Raw genomic sequence first — 23,933 nt, 5'->3', positions numbered from 1 at the left:
AAATTTTAATTTTCTTTTAGATACTTTGTCATCTTACATTCGGAATCTAACAAAGTTATCTGTATTGTTTACATAATGACACTTTCTATGTGAGGCTTAAGTTTCTGAAGCGGTGTATTTTTTGTAAGTCGCTGAAGAGCGCCTCCAACGGGCAACCCTTTGAAGAGGGAAGACTCTTAGATGGGCGTTCTTCGTACTGTATAAGTAGATAACTTTATCACCGGGTTGAAAGCACTGTGCTGCCACTTTTTTGAATTGTTTCCCTTCTCAGATTAGGCTTAAATGGATCCTGCCATGGTGATCTCCTCTTTCTTCCGCGTTGTTTTTTCATTTGTTAATTTGATTTTAATTCACCTCGCACTGTTGTGACTCCCGCGCATTGGAATTCAAGCCGACGCTTTGTCACTCTTTAGAATGTTTTTGGGACCTGGACATACTGGGACGTTATGGCCCCTTGATCTTTCTTTACTCTTCTGTTAAGTCTCTTTTGTAGCAATTTGTGTAGCTACGTTGGCTTTTGATTTTTCTCCTAGATGATCGAGCATGGGGAAGTGACTTGTGACATATTCAAGGATCTTGGTTACTAGCAAGCTTATGTGACATGACGTGGATGTTGCGTCTGTCTCATTCCTTAACACTACGCTGGTCTTCTTACTCAGAATCTTGCCTCTAATTTTAGGTGGCAGATTGCAGTGATTTAAGGTGTCTTCACTGACACACGCTAGAAGTGGGTAGTCATGTGTATAGAAGACACGGAATAGTACGTGATACACCGAGGTAGGTTGCCCTTGGTAGAAGAGGTGGAGGTAGGCCAAAGGAGACTTGGTTGAGGACAATTGAAGCGGGAAGAAGGAGATTTAGTGCTGGGGAAATCTCGAGGAGTTAGCCAAGGACAGATTGTGGTGGCATGATTTCATCGAGGCCCTAGAATTGCATCCCCATGGGTGCCACAGGAAATGATTGATTGATTGGCGCTGACCATATTCAGTTTCAGGCTCATTTGTTGGAACGCTCAGTCAGTCACTGAGTACGCGTCCTATTATAGCTGCTTATTTGTGATCTTATATATTTATTTAGGGAAGTGTATACGTGTTCTTGAGATACTAAAAATTTTTTTTATTCTCTCTCTCTCTCTCTCTCTCTCTCTCTCTCTCTCTCTCTCTCTCTCTCTCGTTATACCTTCTTGAGTGATTTCTCCTCTCAGCTTACTCTAAGTAAATTGCGTTGCTGTAACACTTAACATTGTTTTGCTTTATTGTAAACTGACGTCTTCGACAAAGTAACTGAAATGTTGCCTTACAGGTATTTGGTATATTTAGACATACATGGTATTTTCCCGGCTTTGTCTTGAGTTTTTTTTATGTACATTGTTTCTTATATTAAACTACAGGATTGTTTTGGATTGTAGTAACAGTTTTTCATTGTCGTGTCAAGGACACTAGTACGTCAAGTGAGAGAGAGAGAGAGAGAGAGAGAGAGAGAGAGAGAGAGAGAGAGAGAGAGAGAGAGAATAACCTTGATGACTTCTCCACTCTCCATCGATCTGACTTGTAGATAAACATGGCCAGTAAGCTTTTAGCCACGACCTGAAATTCTTTTGTTACTCTTGCCAGCATTTGAGATGCTCGGCGGTGACTGCATTGAGTTTGCTTCTGTGTAGTTCCCCGGATAGACGATCACCGGCAGAGTACCCTCGTCTGTACAAGTGAACTCGGCAACAGACCCTTGCAGAATTCGCCTTGTTTAAGCTTACATAAGTCAGATGAATTTTTGGGGCTAACATTTCAGTTTTATGGTATAGCTTCCAAAATCAAACGGTTGCAGTATCTTTGTGTGTGTGTGAGAGAGAGAGAGAGAGAGAGAGAGAGAGAGAGAGAGAGAGAGAAATACACCTGTTCAGTGATCTGTTATACATTTTTTTCCATTGAATTTAGCAGAAGTGAGTTATTTTGGCTCCTTTCTTGCGGGTTGCTAGGTTACTTACGGTTTCATGTTTCTTGTGTACAAATTGGCTGTTTATGTTTAAGAATGATCAGTGCAAGAGTGAGGAATCGACTCATTGTAATTGGAAAAGTACATGTTAACATGTAAATTACCAGACTATTAATAGTCTGGTGTTACTAGACAACGGTCCTGAGCTGTCACTTGGATATATACATTATATACAAATTATTTATATATATATATGATTATCTTTCGTTTATTCTGTTTATTTGATAGTTCTACCTAAAAAAAAATTAAAAAATTATATATATAGATATAATATATATGACTGGTAACAATGTTCTGTAACAACAGAATTCCATCTAATAAAAGGCCCAGCCCATAAAAACACCAAAATATAGAGAAAAAAGTACTATATTTCAGAGACTGCTGTCTCCCTCTTCAGGTAGTATGAATGAGAAAAGTTTACAGAAAAGGTGGTATTTTATACCAAGAGGTCCATCCACAAACAAGCCAATTTAAGTCACCCCGCTGATAATCTTCCTTTAATCTTCTAAGGGTTGGTTGAATGAAGAGGTTGTCGATCGTGTCCGAAATCCATGCTCCTTTTGAGATGTTTCATTACCTGCCTCTCTTTATTAAGGCCGATTCCATCATTTGTTACTCTTGTACCGGCTAGTTGCTGCTAACCATAGAATAAACTGGAATTTGTCACGTGTAATTTATAGCAGCAACTGCCGGTACAAGAGTCAAATGATGGAATCGGCCTTAATAAAAGGAGAGGCAGGTAATGAACATCTCAAAAGGAGCATGGATTTCGGACACGATCGACAACCTCTTCATTCAACCAACCCTTAAGAAGATTAAAGGAAGATTATCAGCGGGGGTGACTTAAATTGGCTTGTTTGTGGATGGACCTCTTGGTATAATACACCTTTTCTGTAAACTTTTCTGCATTCATCTACCTGAAGAGGGAGACAGCAGTCTCTGAAATATAGTACTTTTTTCTCTATATTTTGGTGTTTTTATGGGCTCCTTTTATTAGAGATATATATATATATATATATATATATATATATATATATATATATATATATATATTCAAGAGACTTACCAAGACGTGAAGTAATAAATATTTTATGCAATTTGAGCAAATATTATCAGAATGATTTTATATACATTTCGATATTTTCTATGGTTTCATATATATTGTGCATTTGCTTTGTGGAAGGTTTACAGCAGTTTTTAGTTTTCTGTAAAAGAAAACCATTGAGATGGTTATTTGTCAGTCCGTCCTCAGAGGGCTGCAAATTGATATATTGATCATTCACCCTCCAGTCATCAAACGTACTAACTTGCTGCCCTCTAGCCTCAGTAGTTTTTTAAAATTTTATTTTAGGTTAAAGTTACCCATGATCGTGCGTCTGGAACCGCCAAGTCCAATTCCGGATTCGTAGCCAACGCACTTTTAACTTGACTGTATCTGGGGAGCCATTGATTGCTGATTCACTGCTCGGTCGTAGCTGAGAGTTTCATATAGCATTATGCGCAGTACAGACAACTCGATTAAGCGCCTTTTTTTTTTACTAGTTGTTAAACTTTCTTTCTGATGTAAGTAGTAGACGCTTTGCATCTTAGTTCACAGAATAAATGAAAGTTTTTATCTCTTCTTTTTCTTTTTGATCCCTAGTTACACCCGTTTGTTCATTTCGTTTTATGCGTTAATTTACTCCTCCTGCCTCACTTCCTATGATATTTCAACACCTGTTCCTCTTCTTTATGGTATTTCAGCACCTGCGTTGTCAGTCTAATCTCCTTAAATGTCTGCGACGTTATAACATATTTCTATCAAGTTGGCGTTAATATTGATGTTTATGTGAAAATAGCCGTCATAAATGAAGGTTCAGTGCCGTTTCAGTTTTTATTATATGCGAGAAGTGTTTCATAACTAACACATGACGCGGAATATCTTATAGTTACACACACACACACACACACACAAGGAGAGAGATTGTTCAGCAAATGTCTGCTATCAATGGTGATCAGTGGTATAGCGTCATTTACATTTACACTTATTTGCTCTGTAACATACTAAATATGCGGCATAATAGGTTCTCTGGTTTACCTTTAAATAGTTCATGATTATTATTATTATTATTATTATTATTATTATTATTATTATTATTATTATTATTATTATTATTTGGTCTATCACAGTCCTCAAATTTGACTGGGTGGTATTTGTAGTGTGGGGTTCCGAGTTGCATCCTGCCTCCTTAGGAGTCCATCACTTTTCTTACTGTGTACGCTGTTTCTAGGAGCTCTCTCTTCTGCATGAGGACCTGGAGCTACTTCAGCCTCTAGTTTTTCCAGATTCCTTTTCAGGGGTCTTGGGATCGTGCTTATTATTATTATTATTTTATTATTATTATTATTATTATTATTATTATTATTCAGAAGATGAGCTCTATTCATATGGAATAAGCCCAGAGGGGCCATTGACGTGAAATTCAAGCTTCCATGTTTATTCGAAAGAAGGAGCAGAAGGTAGTAGAACGTTTTGTTCTTGTGTGTGAACTGCGACAGGCTGGAGAGAGAGAGAGAGAGAGAGAGAGAGAGAGAGAGAGAGAGAGAGAGAGAGAGAGAGAGAGAGAGAGAGAGAATTGTTGTCATCCTAATCTGTTCTCGTAACCAGTTTCTTTCGTCTGTGTCTCCTGTTCTATATTAATGAGTTCGCTTATGTATGTTTGGTTTAGAATGTTTGGGTTAGGATCCGAAAGGGTTTCTGCTTTTCATTTTTATTCTTTGAATTTTTTTTTTTTTTTTTTAGACCTTTCTGCTGAATTTATGTGGCTAGTCATGCAAGGAGCCTAATTATTTAGTTAACAGCGGATGTTGATGTTTATCAAGTCAGTTAGTCTTATGAAACATGAATATGTTAAAACTTGTCTTGTTACGTTTTGCAGTTTTTCTATCCCTTGGTTGCGTCATAGCTTGATCATTGATTTGATAAAAAGAAATCTTACAATACTTTATTTGAAAATAACATTTTGTGAGATTCATTGTACCACTTTGAAGAGAATGAAATGCTTAGTTTAAATTTTTTTTTTTAAGCAGATTGTTGTTAAGCTTCGCTATAATACCTTACATGCCTTTCTAAAACTTCAGAATTAAAATGATTTACATTACAGTTTGAAATCTCTGAAATTTAAAAATAAAAATGTAATGACTGATGAATAATCCGAATCTACAAATCCTTTAGGTCGCTGGCTGTGGCATTGGAATGGGTATTTTGAAAAACTGTTCTTATTTTTTTACCTTCTTTTCGACAGACAGGCGTTCACGGGGAAGAGGCCTTTTGAGCTGTTTGGTGTATTGGCAGGAATCTTTAGCTTGTGTGGACGAATAGCGGTGATAGGTGCCGTTTTCGTAATAAAATACGATTATTTGCTTAAGTTAAGTTCGTCTATACAAGCGCCTCAGTGGCGTGGTTGGTTTTGATGAGGAGGCGAGTTTCTTGAAGCATGTGTTTTATATAAAAACCAAGGACTCGCACAACATCAGCTGTACCGAATAGGCTTTTGTCAGGTGTCAATATTGAGGAGTTCTAGTGTTGTGGGCGAGATAGTTGGCAGATAGACAAGTTATGCCTGGCAAGCCATGAATGAAATTTCGTTTTCTTTGGTATGTTGTTGTACGGCGCCGATGCGTTTTCTATGTACGGTCACTATGGAGTAGGAACTATGCCAAATTAATTTGTCACTTTTATGGAAGGATATTAGTGTTGCAACCTAGAAAGGCATTTCAGTTTGGTGGTTTTTCTTCACGTTTGACACTTCACTTCATTACGGTGGAGCCGTCAGAATATATAACATTCATCTGTATATAATCAAGTTGATATTAGGGTTTTTTTTTTTAATGACAATTATCTTACGCCACAGATATTTTTACTTAGCTAACTCGTCGGCCTGCAGAAGAAGCATGTGACTACTACTATTACTACTAGTAGTACTAGTAGTAGAAATAATAGTAGTATAATTACTTTATTATAAGATATTGTTGCTACAGTGTTTTCAATACATTCGTTTATCTCTCTCTCTCTCTCTCTCTCTCTCTCTCTCTCTCTCTCTCTCTCTCTCTCTCTGAGTTTAGAGGCTGATTTAAAATGATTAAGATGGCAGTTATTGTTTAGGCTGTAGCAAGAGTGTTGGTAGCTATGTATCAGCTTCATAACGACACATGGATCTTTACAAACCTTATGAGCCTATCCTTTTTTTCCCTTTCTGTTAATGTCATTCCAGCTTGTGGTGCTAATACTGTTATTGATATTTAAACGTAATTTACTTGACGTTTTCGTCACTGAATGTAATATGTGTGAACAGGTAACACACACACACAATATATATATATATATGTGTGTATATATATATATATATATATATATATATATATATATATATATATATATATATATATATGTGTGTGTGTGTGTTTAAGATAATACAGACTCCCTTTTGAGGTAATTAAATGGATTTAGTAATTCAAAAACTTTTTGTTTCTGCAGTTGTTGCATATAATGGTCCCATTATTTATCAATGATCTTCAGTTGTGTGTGTGTTGGAACTGAGAGACTACTTATGAATATTATGCCAGACTCCGTTGGCATTATGTGTTGTCTTTGCCATTAGTAAACTAACTGGCAACAGAGTGTTTTGGAGTCTGTCGGGAGCACCGGTAGACCCCAGTGAGGCCTGAAAAGCCAAACGTGAACGAGGGAGTTATGAGCTTTGGTTATAATATGATTTTTCCTGTTTTTTTTTTTCTAGGTTGAAGGACCATTACCTCTCCTGATCTTCTGTGAGTAGTATATCGTTTCATTTTTAATTTAATGTGTTCTTGTTTAATCCATCGGAGATGTTAGACGATATAATAAGAAATCATGTTGCATCTCCTTTGAGCAGCTTGTACTAACATGTTAGTTTGAGGTGATTCTTGGAATTAGACTTTGCAGTTAAGTCTTGTTTCTGAAGGTTTTAGTTTGTCGGTTACGTTTTCTTTAACAGAATACGAAGTATGTACACTTATTGTAGTGTGACAATTACGTGTTGGTGGTCATTACTGACACCTGCTCCTCTTCTGCTCCAAAGCGTTCTTTTTCTCTTGATTAATGGTTATGATATTTGTTGATTTATATTATTCCCATCAGTAGATGTCCAAGTGTCTTAAATGATTTTCTTTGGGTGGAAATAGTACCTCCAGTTTCGAAATTATCTGCAGCAGAAAATTAACCCATGGTACCTCATTCTCTTGCAGTGTCAGCAAGAAGTCCTTCCTTGCCCCTTGTGTCCTCCATACCTTCATTGTTCTTTTTTTCCCAAGTTTCCTTCTGGTATTTCCTCTATAACATTTTGTAATTCTGTATGAAATTCATCTTTTATTTCTTTGGAGTGTTCATTTGTATATGGAAAATAAACTCTTGTAATCAGAATTTTCAAATTAAAATCTTGCAAATATTAGTCTACTGCTCGCTGTTCTCCAGTCATTCTATCCTATTTAGCATTTAATGTTATCATATCATACCAACCCTTATGTTGATTCCATCTACTCTTCCTAAATTTCAGTTCATATCTCAGAAGTTCGTTTTCTGTCTGTTCAGTTTTCCAATTTGATTCTGGGTTCTTACTCACAAATTTAACCGCAGTATTTTTATATTGGAAGATTCTCAGCACCCTCATGTTCCTGGGACTGGGCCAGAAACTGGTTCTTGTAGCTTGCAGATCCTAATTGGCGAAGTCCTTTGAGCTTGTTGCTTATGAGTGTTTATCAGGGTGATCTGCTAGGTCCCCTGAGTTGAAGCCTAATAAACGAAACATTCAAAACTTTAAGACCGATGTTATCCAGCTGACAGAAATTTCTGGCTCTCATCTTGAACATGGCCACAATTTTCAAGTGTGGATGTTGCCTTTGCCCAAAGAAGTGTCAAGCTTCGATGCAGCAGGTTTTCGTACCTTAAACAAAATCCTTTGCCCCTAGTGAGCACCAGATCCAGCTAGCACAGCTTGTAATATCTCTGATTTTAACCCAGAGCTGCTGTATTCAAGATTGACAACTCTTTAGGCAAAGGCAATATCCACACTTGAAAATTGTATTATCATCCAATTTGGGTTGGTTAAAGAGGAGTAGAGTTCTATTTTTATAGAATATAATTCAGAGAATGAAGATTCTGATAATGAAAAACCCATTATAAAGGAAAGATGCTCTTCCCTCTACAGTAAAGGAAATTATCTTAAAAAAAAATACACGATTTAAATAATGAATTAACCATTATTGTGGTTGTTATTATTATATTATTATTATTATTATTATTATTATTATTATTATTATTATTGTTATTATTAGAGTTTGTATAACTTTTTGTTTTTGTTGTGGCTCATGTGTCGTGTTTCCAAGACATCTCAGTTGCACCATAATTCAGGATTGGTAAGGTAATGGATTTCATTTTAATAAGGTTTTTCATTTAATATTAAGTAAACTGTTACATTTTGGCTGGTTTCCCATTTGATATGAGGCAGAATTACATTTTTGAACAATTCTCATTTGAAAAGGCACTGAGTTGCCTTTTTGTCAGATGCCTCATTTAGTGGAGCGCAGATTTTTTGTCAGATTCTATATTTGATAAGGACGCAGTTTGACAGATTCGTAATTTAAATTGAGATACAGGATTACATTTTCTGTCACATTTCTCTTTTAAAAAGATGCTAAATTGCATTTTCGTTGAAAACTCGTCTGAGGCAATGGTTTCGTTTTTTGTCAATTCTCTTTTGACATATTTATCATGTCAATGGATTGCATGTTCGCCAGAATATTCATTCATTATGAGGTAGAGGGTTACATTTTTTCAGATTTATAACAATTTAGATGAGATAGGATTGCATATTTTTCAGATTTCTCACTTAGTAAGATTACGTTATGTTAGATTTCTCATATTTATAGGCAGAAACTGGGAAATTTTGTGGTATTTTTTTTCTTTGGTAAAAAGAGGTACAGAGTAACAGTAAGGTACTAAATGAAGAAGAGGGCAGCATTCTTACTTAAAATGAGGTATTATAGAATTACATTAATGTATATTTCTTACGTAAGATCTTCCCGGATTTTGTGTCATATTCTCCATTTATTGTCGTGTTTTAAGCAACAATTTTGTCAGTTTCCTCTTTTACAACTTAGGTACAGGATTGAACACGTAACACATTTCTCTTTAATAATATAGGATTACATTTTTGGGAAATTTTTCAGTTGATCTGTGGTGGTGTTGTATTTTTGTCAATTTTCATCTAAAACGAGTTACAAGATTGCAATTTGTTGGTTGTCGATTTAAAATGAGGCCCTTGATCATGTCACATATGACGTAGAGGGTGACTTCTCTGTCGGATATTTCATTTTAAATGATGTAAGAAAGGAAACTTAACCAGATTTTCATTAAATAAGGTACCGAATTTCATTTTTGTTAGGTTCCTTATGTAATAGGTAGATGGTTGCATTTTTGTCAGATTATCAGTTTGAAATGAGTTTCAGGATTACACAGTTACTAAATTTATTAATGTAATAGATTGCCTTTGATATGAGGTATTGCCGCTTTTTTCAGATTTTTCGTTTACCTCTCTTAATATGAGGTACAGGATTGCATCTTTGTGAGTTACGGTAATTTATATTAGATAAAGAATTTAATTTTTGGTATTTATTTTGTTTGATATTAGACAAAAAATTGCACTGTTTAAAATATTTCGCAACGAAGTGATATTTTTTTCAGATTTCTCATTAGATGTATATATGGTGTACGCTTGGATTTCATTGTTGAATTGCTTCTCAGTTCAAGTCGAGTCCAGGCTGGCATTGTTATCGTGGCCGATTTTATTATTATTATTAAAGTTTTCGGATGCAACAATCGTGTTGGTAAATGAACTCGAGCTCTGGGACATAAGTCTCATTTGTAACCTGAGGAAGGGGAGGCCTTTTTTATGGTAGGCCGCCTGCCGCACATCACCACCAGCCTATAATTAAGGCCTTCACGAGGGACGGGATTCTACATAACACCCACGTCTAGATTAATACCCAGATATTTGTGTGTGTGTGTATTTGGGTGGGAGGGAAGTGGAGGGTAGTTGGCCACTTCTAGGCCTAACGGACCTAGCGTCCAAGTGGGAGTTCTTTGTTTAATTACCTTCATTAACATTTCTTTTTCATTACTTTTTTAGTCGTTCTCCTTATTATTTTTCGTGTTAGTATTCCTATTGGCTCTTCTTCAGATTTGCTGTTATTTACGTTTCTGGAGTGAACTATAGATTATGGTTTTCATTAGAATACAGAAACTCGTTATTTTCACCATCTTAAAACAATTGTACGTGACAGGACAATATCCACAGTGAATTATTATTATTATTATTATTAACAACCATGACACCTTAGGCTACTAATTCCAAGTATTACAGCCATGACACCCGCTATGGGATGTAGACGACACAAAACTGAGTCACAACAAAGAAATTAAGTAATGTTTTTCAGTCCTATCAGATGTTTATTGGTTAAGAATTGGCCCCACGAGCACAGGGAGGTTTCCTGGATCAAACAGCAAATATTGGAATTTTATTCTATAAAGTGATATTTGAAAGGGAGAGAGGGTTGGTTATGTGTGCCTGATCTATACCTGACGACGATTTTCGGAATGTGCTTCAGGAAGTGTTCTTTGCAGGTTATAAAGCCTTTTAGGAGGATAGTTTATCCTAATTCTCTTATTTAGTGTTCTTTTGCTAATTGTATATATGATTATATATATATGTGTGTTTTGCGTTCGTGTATATCTATATATATATATATATATATAATATATATATATATATATATATATATATATATATATCTCTATCTATATTATTATATATATATATATATATATATATATGATATTACGTGCATATTTTTATAATTCATTCCATTTCTCCATTTGATCTTATATTAACTAGAAAGCACTATTCACATGTGTTATAAAGGCGCGTTTTTTGCAGTCGACCTCGAATGTTTCCTCCTAGACTGGAGACGGCCTCCCTCAAAGGAGGTTTCGCCTCAAGAACTGTCTTTATTTTCCTCCCTTGTGACAACAGTGGAGCTCGATTACAAAAAACATGTTACTACCATGTCTAAATCTGCACATATTTCGAATACCTTAGCATATCTCTGTCTCTCTCTCTCTCTCTCATCTTCTCTCATTCTGGCTCTTCCTCCCTCGTCTCTCTCTCTCTCTCTCTCTCTCTCCGTCTCTCTCTCTCTCTCTCTCTCTCTCTCCTCTGAAACTCTTCAACTGCTGTGTGTCTGATTAGTATTAGTAGGCTCATGAGTTTGTTTTATCTTCTGATTAATAATAATAAATATAATAATAATAGTTGAATTAATTCTGTGGAAATATACCACCAGATGCTATTGTAAAAGTATCGTAAAAGGTATTAACATATATATATATATATAGTATATATATATATATATATATTTATATATATATATACACTATATACATAAATACATACATACATACATAAAACGTATCACCATCTTCATCAGTAAGACTTTTCTTTACAGAGTTAGCTCTGGCAAGGAGAGAATTCAATTAACAATCCCATTATACTTCGTAACTTTTGCATATCTAGAAATTCTTTTGCATAAAGTTATAAAATAAAAGATACATCAGACACAATAAGCTCACCGCATTCAGAGGTACAATGGTGATTGTGTATCAGTGGCATCTTGTGTTTAATGCTCATTTTGTTACGGTCGAAGTTTTATGTATTTTTTTTTTTTGAGTTCATAAAAGTAACCATTCAAGTATGAATTAAATCAAAAGTGTCACGAAATCATATAGGAACCCAGTGACCATAGCATTTGTACTGGTATATTATAAAAATGAAAACAATTGATGTACCGGCATGTAGAATATCTAGGATACAGTTAAAGTATTTCATGTATTTGAGAGAGAGAGAGAGAGAGAGAGAGAGAGAGAGAGAGAGAGAGAGAGAGAGAATATGCTAAGGTATTAAAACCGTGCAAATTTAATTACAGTATAATCTGGAGGCTGTGTTTGACACAAGCGAAGGAGACAAATGTGTCGCATCATGTTTCACCGCATCCACTTTGTTTAATTTCTGGCATATTGTGATTCATTGCTGTTCCCAGGAAGTCATAAAGATTGACACAATTTTCAGTGAAGGTAAGGGGAGCATGATGGCACCAACAGAAGGATGCTGACCCATTGAAGTGATGACCAAAGCCGTTTTCCAACCAGTGGCATAATTATATTAGAATACAAAATGTATTAGCTATGATAACAACATTGCATGATGATAATACATAGCAATAAGGTAAGGGAAATCACAAGGAACGGTAATATCTGAAAATAAGAAACAGATCTCTAGTTGACGTTTGTTTAGTGAACAGCTTAGTGGCCACACGTTTAGCCGTAGGCAGTAACGTTAACAGTTTGCACGGCTGCTCTTCTGTCCCAGAATTAGGACCCACGAATATTTTTCCGATTTGCTTAATAGAAGAATGGAGGAACCATATCCCGCTCTCTTGTAACATCATAAATCACAGATTTGAATAGCTGTCTTGGGACTTCGTACACGCATGCGGGGGTGATTTGGAGTAGTGAGGTCTGGCACCAGCGGTGATAGATGTGGGCCACAGTGAAAGCCCCACAATCAGTGGGGTATACGTCTTTGGGCATCCCTCGAATTCAGTCTCTCGTCGTTATGTTATTTGTTTTAAATTTAATTAATTCGTCTCTGTCAGTTACTGGAATACATTTCCTGAGTGAAGTAGATTGAGTGTTCCTTAGCTTTGGAGTCCCATTTTCAGTTTTCTGTAAAATAAAACTTACTGAGATGGCTATTTGTCTGTCTGTCCGTCCGCACTTTTTCTGTCCGCCCTCAAATCTTAAAAACTGCTCTGTGGCTAGAGGGCTGCAAATTGGTATGTTGATCATCCACCTTCCAATCATCAAACATATCAAATTGCAACCCTCTAGCCTCAGTATTTTTTTTTGTTTAAGGTTAAAGCTACCCAATAGCGTGCGTCTGGCACAGCTGTAGGTTCCATCAACATGGGCCGTGGCTGAGTGTTTCATACATTATACGTTGTACAGAAAACTTGATTGCTTACCAGTTGTTGGTAGGTGCCTATCTTTTTTCTTTAAAAGGAATTTTTGTTTGCACGGAACAGGGAGTCGGCAGATCGGTTAACACTTACGTAATTCCGGCTCGAGACCCAGTAGAATGATTAAGTACATTTTGTTTTTTTATTTGCAAGACCACTTAGTCTTTCAAGCAAGTCATTTTTTCTGCTTGCTTGTGGTCATGATGATTATGATCTGAATTATTGTGATTCATTTGCTATAGAAATGTCGATTACATAACTGGATCGCTTTAGTCCAAATAGTAACTTTTGTGCAAAAATATAACGTCTTTGCTTCCATATTTATGAGAGAGAGAGATTCTTTTATGGGTAATATTCTTTGTTTTCTTGTCTATTTTATTTTGATGAAACATTGAGATGTCAACAACAAGGACTAGAAGAATTATCAGCTATTATTGTTATTACTAATATTAGCATTTTGTTTATGTACCCTCTTCTTCACTGTATCTGGTTAATATATTTGTGTATGGACCCGATTTCCGTGCGTTAACAATCATCCTAGAAACTACACGATATTCATTTTATTGCATTATGGTGAAAATGTTTATGAGGTCTACGTTGCATCACGTTTATAATGAAAACGGACAAAAATAGTTAAATTAGGGTAAACTTGTATTTTCACAAGGAAAGAATTTCGTCTTTGTTCCCAGAAATCCCTTGACACATCATATTATGGCTTGAGTATTAAGGAGTATCTAAATGCAAGTGCATTGGGAACAAATTCCTCTCTTGATTCAGTATATTTCTGTACACTAATGCATCAAGACAAAACCATTCTCTCTCTCTCTCTCTCTCTCTCTCTCTCTCTCTCTCTCTCTCTCTCTTCTCTCTCTCTCAGATGACGAATGTTGGCATTACCATCCACTCAGTGGCACACTCCTGCCTCGTGCCGCCGCAAGAGGCACTTTCCCACGATCTGGCAACGTCTGCAGGAGGGAACTTACAGTTTGCAGCACATGCGTCTACAATGTCATATTTACGTACTCGGTGGTTGACATTCTCTCTCTCTCTCTCTCTCTCTCTCTCTCTCTCTCTCTCTCTCTCTCTCAGTTAAGTAACAAAACTTATACAGTTCAGAGTACTTGACTGTCTACTAAAAGGAGGAATGCAGCTATATTGTTGGTTTATTTTTATTGTTTTTATTGTGAAGTTTATTAAGGGCGAACGGCTTTGTATAGTGTGTATATATATATAGTGTAAGTATAATATATATATATATATATATTATATATATATATATGTATATATATATATATATATATATGTATATATATATATATATTGTTGGTTTTTATTTACTGTTTCTCATTAAATATGTTGTTTGCTGGGTATGTTTTTGTTTCGCCATTTTATTTTAATGCATTATTAAGTATCATTTTTCCACAGGTGCTCAGTTTTACAGGTCGTTTTGGATTAGTGGGTGTTACAGAATGAATTTAATTAACCTTTTTCTTTTTTATGTTTTGTCGATCACAGCAAAAGTTACAGTAGCAATGACACCAGTAAGTGAAAGAAATGAAAATAATTATCGACAGATACTTATAGTTGTAGTGAAATTGAATTTTTACTTTTTGTCAGTTTTGAAGTGACGGAACATATGACTGCATGAAGGGAAAGTAAACAAAAAGGTTATACATTTTGTTTGTTACATTTTTATATAGTCAAGTCGTTGTAAATATTGGTTATTGCATATAATTGTTTTAGAATTGGAAGCCATTATTGTTGGTTCTTGTTTGATGCTTCTCAGATAGAGGAAAGTTGGATTTTAAGGATTACTAGAGTTCAGTATAGCTTACGATTGTTGCTTGTGACTTTATGCATTCCAGTTCAATATTTTGTTTTGAGAAATTTGAGAAATTTCTTCTTTCCTATTTTGCCTTATCTGGCCTTGCGGTTTATTTACCTTTCTGTTTGTTTGTCTATTATATATATATATATATATATATATATATATATATATATATATATATATATGTTATATATTATGGATATTATTATGGGTAAAATCCTTACCAGTTTACTGCCTGCCTGAGCACCTGATACATAATTAGTGTCAATTAACAATACATATGGTAGAGGGACAGTGCAAACGAACATAAAGACTAGGGGAAAATTATTCACACAAGGTAAGAAAAACGAAAAGGGACGAGCAGTAACTTTTAACGTCGGAGGTCAGTGCTCCTTTACAAATCTTTGTTGGGTATGAGGGTCTGCTCACGCTTTTGCTGGAAGCCCAGGTCAGGTACCTGCCTTAGGATCTATACATTTTAGATATCCATTTTGAAATTAACTGGGTCGAGTTTCTACATTCTTTGGCTTACACTCATTTTCTAAAAAAACTTTCGTTTATAAGGCTGAAATCTATAGTATTTCTTCCCATATATAGTTGGAGTAAACTGTCTTTATAAATCCTGTCAAATGTGTCCGTTCTACCATTATATTTGTTATCATAGAGTAGGTGAAACTTGTTCATATGGAATAAACCCACAGGGGCCATTGACATGAAATTCAGGCTTTCAAAGAATAAAGCCATCATTAGGGAGAAGTAAGAGGAAGTTGAAGGAAATAGAGAAAGAAGAGATACCACTTATTAAAAAAGAAAACTAATAGATATAAATGTATCAAGAAGCAAGAGGAATAGTATTAGAGTAGTAATACTTTGCATTTTAGCTTGAATTTTGAACTATGCATATCGTATACATATTTTATGCACTTCTGTTGTCATTTCCAATTGGTTCCTAGTTTGACCACCATAAACATTTCATAGGTTCTTAAGGATATGGGGGACATAGGAATGATTACTAAATGGTAGTATAAGTAAGTGTGTTGTGTTGTCAGTTTTCTTGGTGATATCATAAAAATTACCATTTGCCGCTCGTAATGCATTGTATAATGGAGAATCAGGAAACTGGATTTATTGCCTGTATTCTTAACTATATATTTCAGAATCTGACTTGTAACACTGGATAAACCTCACGCCAAAGCTTCTTCATTTTAGACATATTTTGAGCATTACTTTGAGTTTGTATCAGTTACGCACGTAGTGAGTTATTGAATGGTTTTAATTTCATTTCATAAATATTTTATCTAGTATGAAGCCTCACGAGTAAAAAAAATAACTGCTACCTGTTTGGAGTTCAATTGAAATTTGTACTCACAAAAAATGTCCCTTTGTGAATTCGATTTGATATTCAGAGCATCTTGTGTGTGGAATCTATGTTGTAGTCATGTTCATTGCTCCCAAGAGTGTATTTTCTATTTGTTTGTTGTTGTTTTTGTCGTAATTTTAATTGCCCCATTTTATATATGATACCGTGTAGCCTCTGTCATCTTCCAGTATTATGGTTCCTGTACTGTCTGAGAGAGATCTTTATAACTCTTACAGGTAAATAGGCACCAGAAAACACTTCGGCATAAATTTTGTATAGTAGTTTCAGTGTTGTTTACGTCGCCTTATCGCTTTCATTTTGTTCTCCTACGTTGGAGTGCCTTTATCGTTGTCTTTGTTAGAAGGATTTACCTAGTGGGCATTGTAAAGTCAGCCAATTCTTTCCACAGAAAGGTTGTGTCATTAAATGTTTTGTGTGTACTATTTTGGTTACTTCTCCATATAGCCGAGATATCCTTCTTTAGATTGGTTAGTGTGGTGAATTCTTCTCCTTTTGTATGATTTAAGATTTAAGATTTTTTTACATGCATATCCAGGACCCCTCTCTTATCCAGACTTGGAACCATTATGAGTCTGTACTCCCATGGTGGTTACTAAAACTTGAATCTCTGATGGCCTGCTGCCTTCGCTGTGTCAGACTTCGATTTTACAATCCTTGATAGTAATACGTAGTTTGTTCTTACAGGATTATTCGTATTGGGTATAATTTGTTCTTTTTCTCATTGCGGTTTTCTACCCTACACAGACGGTTAATATGAATTAAATACGTCAACGACCAAAGCCGTAACAAAATCAGTCCCCCTATTCATTAATAAAGGAGCTAAAAATCTTAGTCTGCTCCAGATAGAATCTAAAAATAGAATGATGTGAAGCGTTGCACCGAAGAAGGGCAACTGCCAGATCCCGTCATAAATCGCTCTGGGTAGCCATTGAGGACCACCACGTGGACGCCACGAAACCACCTCCCCGAAGGAAGGTTTGTCTTTCACCCACACCCACAACCATACCCACGCCCACCACCCACCACCCCACCCACCGGCCGGGAGGGGGAGAGGGCGGTGGTGACTCGTCCTTTGGCCTCCACCCACTTCTTTATCTTACCTACTCGCTGACTGCCACCCATTCATGTGGGTGTATTTACTCTCTCTCTCTCTCTCTCTCTCTCTCTCTCTCTCTCTCTCTCTCTGCATATTTTTTATTAGCTTAACAGAGAATGACTCCGAAAGAAAACTGCCTATGATTGTCCCGTGTCTCTGATTGTGTCAATTTTCTTACCCTCATATAAACTTGTTAGCAAAAAAAATGACCTCGTCTAATTCTATTCAGACTAGAGAAGAGAAGTGTGCGTCGATCGACTGCGCCCCTAGAGTGAAGGCAGAAGTGTCTTTGTAAAGGAAGCAGGTTAATCAATTACTGGAGCATCGAAGGGCGTAGAGAATTCCATATTTGGAAGCGAATGTAACGAATAACTGAAGTGTGTGTGTCTTTAGCTGGAGTAAAGTCTTTTTGTCATTATTATTAGAGGTCCATACTGGCAAACATGAAGTTATTACGGGAAAGAGGTGCCTACATTTTGCTTGGTTGCATAGGAGGCCAGTAGTGAGGGAGGCTAGACGACGGCCAGTCAGAACGTGGAGTTTCGTATCCCCAGGCTACCGTTGTTACACGTTTTAAAATATCATGTTATTCCAGTTTGAAAGACAGTGGAAGATTAGTATTTGACAATGGTACCATCTTGATTTTATTTGCGCCTTCTCATGAGTCGAATTGTCGACGTTGCCGATGAACTCCGAATTTCCTCACAATATTTTTGTCGTGTGTCCCCTGTAGTTAGTTAATACTTGCTTCGTTTTCTTTTCGCCGTATTTTTCCCGTGCGATGTGATTGATGTTATATCTCGTTGTCCTTGTCTTTCTTTCCTAAGGTTTTCATTTAGTCATTTTTCGATCTATTTCTTCATACTGTGCGTTTGTCTTTTATGGGTTCTGTATTGTGTCTTCTGTTTTTATGCATAATATATATATGAGAGGCGATTGACTTTTCCCGTGGTTTTTTTTTTTTTCTATCATATTGCTGTCCATGTTATGTTTATCGTGTATCATCTTCCTGCTTGAATTTTGCGTAGTTTTCTTCGTTATCCATATGTTCGTCAGTCCCTTTTTTTGCATTTCCATACTCGTGTATAGTCTGTCATGGGTGCAAAATGGAGAAATAATATGAAACTGTTGATTTTTCATGTCATATTTCGTGTTGTGTCACTTTATATTAAGCGTATTTTTTAAAAATTATTATTGCGCTTACCCCATAATCTTATTTTATCTCGTGTCTTTTCTAGCATTCTCTTCAGCTTCAGGTTATTTTTTATTCGTTTTTTGCTTTTTTCCTTGTGTTCTTGTCTATCGTTAATTTCCATTTTTTTCACATTTTCTGTTTGGTTTACGACATCGTTCTTTACATTAAGTATTTTTTTTATTCATTTATTTTTTATTATTTCTATGCATCCATTAATTTACCCTTGTCCCCAAGTAATCTGGCGTGGGTCGTCTGTCCTGTTTCATTGGGCGTAAACAGTTTCAAGTGGTGATAGATAGTTCTCTCTCCCCTCCTTGTAATCCAAACCACGTGTGCTTCAAGGCGATTGATTAATCCTCCTTTGGCGCATATCGGGTCATTGTTACTACGGGTCATTAATCTTTATCCCTAGTTTGTTTATTTCTTGGCCTCCTGGTGCTCGCTACCCGATATGTCGCGCCACCGTAGTATTATTTATGGTTCATCGAGACGTTGCGGTGCCGTGCGACAAAAACGACAACAGTAATAACGAACAACAGTGATAACTAATAATGATAGTGATCATGATACACGTTCTTTCCTCTAGGCTACGGCAAATGCATAATGCAGATTCAGTGGACACAATCAAAATGATAGTAATAGTAATAATTTACTTTATTTCAGTTTTTATAGCGTAACATTCGTTTGTGCAGATAATTTTCTTAATTTATTTTTATTACTGATGAATGAAATTCCACAGTCAAATTTCTTAGGGTTATAACGTAATATGATCTAAACCTAATTCCCTGTATTAGACTAAATGCGTACAGTTATTAGTTGTGAGTTAATGATTTTTATGATGATTTGTGTGTGTAATTTTAAAGATAATGACAGTTCATCGTGAAAGTGTTGGTAATCGTTTTCAAAAAGTCGAGGAAACTGTGACTTTTGTGCGAGTTGAATGTTTTCAGCAATATTTCTTTTCACATAATTGTTATTCGGGACATGTATACGTTAGTATGGCAAAAGAAAAAAAAAGCCATTCTTTTGCTAAAATATGTGCCACAGAATGGAATGCTCATGTCAGAGAGAGAGAGAGAGAGAGAGAGAGAGAGAGAGAGAGAGAGAGAGAGAGAGAGAGAGAGAGAGTATAATGAAGCATTTATAACTTCTTGTAGTTGTATAACGAATTAAAGTATATTATTATTATTATTATTATTATTATTATTATTATTATTATTATAGTTAAATCAATAAAACAAAGAATCCAAACGTCACTACCGTTCTCCTTGAATCTCCAAGAGAGCCTTTTTTTTTTCCTTCTTGAGAGCCGTGAGGCTTGATATGATTAAAGTGTCTCATGCGGGGAGAGATGCTTCTTCTCTTCCGAGCTACCAGATTGCAGTGTAGTCTGCCCGACGCGTGGCAACATGACCCTGTTGCCCTTGGCAGTGGCGATGCCCATACCTCTTCACTCCATGCTGCTTTGGCATCCCTGCTGCTTATGAATGAGTTTTGGTTGGGCGAGTGATTACCCTGCTGGCCTCCATTCATGTTTGGAAGGTCTGAGGTTACTGAGTTGGTGCTCCTTTTTTTTCATCTTATGTTATGATATTGACAGCGTTAGTGGTGAATAATGCTAGTGAAGGATACTGTGTCGTGGTAATGATGTTAATGTAAAAAGGAATTGTTTGGTACAGTGGTGTAGGATGGCACTAATGGTGACACGGATTGATGGTCGTAATAATAACATGAATTAGTAATGATGATATAAAGTGATTGTGACAATGACATGAATTTGTAATGATGATATAAAATGGTGATGATCTTTGCATAGAATGATAATAATTGTCATGTTGGATAGTGTGATTTTTATTCAAAATTACCTGCTGACATATGAATTATCAGGTATTAAGGGATATTATAATCATTTCCTTCGCGTAGATAGTTTACCGGTTGATATTATTTGGCACAAAGAACTGAATAACAGGGAAAACAAAAGTGTAGCCTGAGGACGTGTGGTATTTGATACAGGATTCATACGAAGCGTTTATACCCCCAGGAGTGTCTCATCGGGCTGCAAAAATCTGTTTATGTCAGGGATGCTTACCAGGGGAAACTCTCTCTCTCTCTCTCTCTCTCTCTCTCTCTCTCTCTCTCTCTCTCTCTCTCTCTCTCAGCTTAGTTTTCTGGTAGATTTCTTCAGCGAAGGGTTATTGTAATTTCGTAAAAAGGCTGACTATGTATTATCGTAACTGCGAATCAGCTTTGTTTACTAATAAACCTGTTTTGGTTTACAGGTAGAGAATTTTGTCAATAAGTGCAAAGACTGCGTTGATTACAGAAACTGTAGGTGATCTCAAGCTTGGATGGAGTGCTAGGGTTGAGCACCCGGTAAGCAGCCCTTCCTGCAGTTTGCAACAGGCTTTGTGTCCAGGGATTAGATGCTGTCAGCAGTGGGTCAAATGAAGCTCTGGAGCCCATAAATTGAACTAGGTTCATTTCGTGTTGAGCAGACTAGCTTTTATTTGTATTTCTTTTTATGTTTTCGATATATCAGCGGATTGTATCTCTTGCATAATTAGGTATATTTTTTTTGAGTAGCAAAGTGTTCACATTACAATATAAAGGTTAAAAAGTGTTTAAACTATTTTAGTTTTTACCTGCGGTATTATTTTCATATCTTTTGTCTACTGTTTGTTTACTTGTTAGCTCTCCTCTTCTCTCTCTCTCTCTCTCTCTCTCTCGTAGATTGTACCGAATATTTTATGGTATTCACCTGGGCCTCATATTTTGTTTTAGTGTTTAAGCATTTCTGTTTATTGTTTACAAGCAGTTTTGTGTTGTCGCTTGACAATCGGGTAAAATTTATATTTCTGGCGTATGTTAGAAAATTATTGTTATAACCTAGAAGTAAAGTAAATGTTTAGCACTTACATTTTTTATTTATTTATAGCCCAAGTGGAGTTATTTACCATTTATTGGGTGAAAAGTAAGTGTAACTGGTTACGGTAACCAGGTAAGATTTCGAATCATTCGAAATGTACCGTAATGAGCTGCCATATGAGTTAACATTGTCATTAGTGACGCGATCTTACTGAGCTTGACGCTGAGACGATAATTCAAGTGTCCGTCTTTCCAGTGTTCTCAGTATAATATGTGTAAGAAGTGACGGAGACCAACCAAACCCCCCCCCCCCCCCCCCCCCCCCCCCCCCCCCCTCCCCCCCCCCCCCCCCCCCCCCCCCCCCCCTCCAGATGTAATAGTATTTGAAAATCTGTGCATATTCTGATATTTTTCCGTAATGCTACTTGAGGTTTCAGTGAACATTTGAGTTCATTGATTTATATATTAGAATATTTATTGAATGCATTTAAATTGAATATGCAAGTTGCAAGTATTTTGTTGACTGCTTTGATCATTTTAGAATATTTTCAGTGCTGGGTGTCATATATTATTCAGGGTATAGGAACTTTTTTTTTTTTTTTTTTTTTTTTTTTTTTTTGGTCTGGTGAAGCCTTGCTGTAAGTCTGCTTTATTTTCACATGCATCTTTCAGGCAAAAATTGTTTGGCCATTACATAGTTCATTGATTCTCAGTACAGGATGTGTCTTACAATCATTGGCAAGGTTTTTTTTTATTTTAACGCCCCACAACTGTACAATTCCAGGGTTGGCAATTAATAAAGTTAACTATTTGGAAGGTAGTTGCTATGATAACTGAAGTATATGAATTGACTGGCCGAAACGATCTTCTGTTGATTGTGAATATATTCGCCGCTTGCACAACATTGGAACCAGACACCGCAAACCGCATGCGCAGAAGGAAGCTGTTGGGTCTGAAGGGTGACACAGGGACAGAGGGGAGGGGCCCGTTCTTTATGCGTAAGATGGGGCCTGCTGTATTGGGTGCTATGTATTGAATAACACAGATGGCCGGCCGGGCGCTCTCCCCGTTGGTGGTGTGCCAAAGGACGCCAACTTGTTCTATCCCGTTTGGTTTTATGACATGAGAATGTTTGCTTCTTATGTAAGGAGGAGTGTTGTCCTTCTGTAATGCGATGGGCAAAAAGGGTTCTTTTAATAGTGTATTTTATCAGGAAATTTGGGATGACGCCCTACTTAGCTATTATTTTTATGGCAGCCCATAGAAATAGTATTTTTATAAGTTTGATTAAGTTTTCATATTAGATTTTCCTGAATACTCAGTGAGGCACTCGAACTTCGATGGCTTTCGAAAAGTTGGTTTTATGTTAAATATAGGTTGCTCTTTAAGATAAAAAGCCTTAACTGTGTAATTATGTTCAAATGAAATTGCGGAAAAGAGTAGCAGAATGTTTGCCCTTTGAATTAGTTAAAGCATTTCAGGCAATTCTGTTACCATTCTATTCTGTCAAAGGTCTTTTCAAGCAACCTTTGGCGTCATTTTTAGTCAAGTGCTTGAATATATTTATACACATTAAATGCACTCTCGTCAACCTCAATATTTTGCTGGATGGTTATTAAACCATTTTAAAAAAAACTTTTAATATATTTCTTTCAGTACTAGTAGACCTTGCTTTTAATGTAGGAAGTCTCCGTGGGTGTTGAGGTAAGGGTCCAAGAGTTCACACCAGGCATCTCTTTCATTTATACATTTCTGTATTAACAAGGTGTTGGTTGCTGATGGCGCTTTCTTTAACCCATTTCTGAGTCTGAAGTGGTGGGGTTAATCCACATCCAAGTCTGTTTGGTGAGTTGGGATTTACCATCTTGAAAGTCTGCCTGGAGAGGTAGGATTAACCTGATTGCAAGTCTGCCTGGAGAGGCAGGATTAACGTGCTTACGAGTCTCCCTGGAGAGGCGGGATTAACCTGCTTGTGAATCTGCTTGGAGAGGTGGGATTAACTCTTGCTAGTCTGCCTGGAGAGGCAGGATTCACGGTCTTGTGAGTCTGCCTGGAGAGGCGGGATTAACTCTTGCTAGTCTGCCTGGAGAGGCGGGATTAACTCTTGCGAGTCTGCCTGGAGAGGCGGGATTAACTCTTGCGAGTCTGCCTGGAGAGGCGGGATTAACTCTTGCGAGTCTGCCTGGAGAGGCGGGATTAACTCTTGCGAGTCGGCCTGGAGAGGCGGGATTAACTCTTGCTAGTCTGCCTGGAGAGGTGGGATTAATTCTTGCGAGTCTGCCTGGAGAGGCGGGATTAACTCTTGCGAGTCTGCCTGGTGAGGCGGGATTAATTCTTGCGAGTCTGCCTGGAGAGGCGGGATTAATTCTTGTGAGTCTGCCTGGAGAGGCGGGATTAACTCTTGCTAGTCTGCCTGGGAGGAAGGCGG

At 36.7% G+C, this 23,933-nt stretch overlaps 1 protein-coding gene across 9 annotated transcripts in view; it reads left to right on the top strand.

Moving 5' to 3' along the window:
• LOC135208014 (delta-like protein C) overlaps positions 1-23,933 on the top strand; it is a 633,917-nt gene that overhangs the window by 138,203 nt on the left and 471,781 nt on the right. For 5 of the 9 annotated variants that reach the window (XM_064240110.1, XM_064240112.1, XM_064240108.1 and 2 more), the window contains exon 2: positions 6,771-6,801. The exons of the other annotated variants lie outside the window; for them this stretch is intronic. The gene's annotated coding sequence lies outside the window, so the exon portion shown is untranslated. The remainder of the gene's footprint in view (positions 1-6,770; positions 6,802-23,933) is intronic. 9 annotated transcript variants of the gene reach the window in all.

This window comes from Macrobrachium nipponense, chromosome 34, assembly GCF_015104395.2.
Source record: "Macrobrachium nipponense isolate FS-2020 chromosome 34, ASM1510439v2, whole genome shotgun sequence".
NCBI lineage: Eukaryota > Metazoa > Arthropoda > Malacostraca > Decapoda > Palaemonidae > Macrobrachium > Macrobrachium nipponense.
This window is presented reverse-complemented; position numbering and strand designations above follow the sequence as displayed.